A 1,538-nucleotide genomic window follows, 5' to 3' on the forward strand; every position below is an offset into this window, starting at 1 on the left:
GCAATTCGCTCATCATGATGCCATCGAAACCTCTTTGCATCTCTAGGGTTTGCAAACAAAAGCCTCAACCTTAGAATTAAAGGCAAGTACCAAACAACCTTGAACGGGATTCCTGTCTTGATCTCGTCATCCAATTTGTACTTGTCCTTTGCTCTCTTGTGCTTGTATCATGCATGCTTGTATGTGGGACATGCACACAAATCTTTGTACTCACCACGGTACAATATACAAGCATTCACACAAGCGTGTATCTTCTGTACTTCAAGTTCCAATGGGCAAACAATTTTCTTTGCTTCATTCGTGCTTCTAGAGAGCACATTATCTTCCGGAAGAATTTCTTTGAAAAGACCTAACATCTCTATGAAGCCCTTGTTTGATAGACCGTTTGCTGCTTTAAATTTGAGAAGCGCCAGGGTGGCACTCAATTTGGAATATTTCTTTTTGCAACCTGGATACAATTCTTTCTTGGAGTCCGCATCAATGGTTAGCAGATCCTTGTACCCAATCATATCCTTTTTGGGCCCTTGAAATCTGCAATCATAACAGAAAAATCTGGCATATCAAGATCGTCGTCATCTGCGTCGACGTCTTGGTTTTCCAGTGGGTGTTTCCGCTTTTCGGTGTTCCATTGGTAGCTTGACGCCTCTACCCTGATGTTAGATTCAATATCCATGTGACACTGATCGGGGTTTGGCATCTTGCTGCCTTGGGTATCTTCATCCATGACCTCCTCTTCATCGTGTCTAGTCCAATGTGTATATCCATCCATGAATCCCCTAGAGACTAAGTGCATGTGGGCATCTGCAACTTCATGTGACTCTGTATTGGCACAATTAGTACATGGACATAGGATGTAATCCGCATCACCAATTCTCCTCTTTGTTCTTTCAGCCATATTCATGAACTATGTCACGCCACTAATAAAATCTACGGTTTTCCGATTCTTCATCCATCGAGATCGTTCCATCTGCAGCACACAAATGGTAATTAAAAACAAAATAACAATATTAATACATGGATTAAGTGCTTCCCAAAGATGCGTGCATAACTCACAAGGTTTTATTTTCATAATTACTGAGGGCGCTCCATGTTGTTATCCAGACGTGCAATGACAAACATTAATGGCCAGTCAATTTACACGTAGAGTACTAGTACAACACTACCCTTAGGAATTGAATACCTTAATTAAGTCACTCATGAAAAGAATACCTTAATTAATTAGCCGTGCAGCGACCTCCACCCAGCAGACAAAGAAGTGCGATGCGGCGGCATGCCGAGACAGCAGGGTCAAGGAGCAAAGTTTAGTGCGGCTGCCGCCTGAAGTTCGACCTCCACTATCCCTCCATCGACCACGATGGATGTGCTCGAATCAAGCCGCCGCCGACCTCGATGGTTGAGCTCCTCCTATCTCCCGTCGCAGACCGAGGATTGACCTCCTATGATGCCGCCACCGCCCACCAACCGAGGATTGACCTCTTCTCCGGTAGCCGCTGCCTAGGCCGCCGCCGCCATCTCTATATGCAGAGCGGCTATTTTTT

This window comes from Triticum dicoccoides, chromosome 7A, assembly GCF_002162155.2.
Source record: "Triticum dicoccoides isolate Atlit2015 ecotype Zavitan chromosome 7A, WEW_v2.0, whole genome shotgun sequence".
Classification (NCBI taxonomy): Eukaryota; Viridiplantae; Streptophyta; class Magnoliopsida; order Poales; family Poaceae; genus Triticum; species Triticum dicoccoides.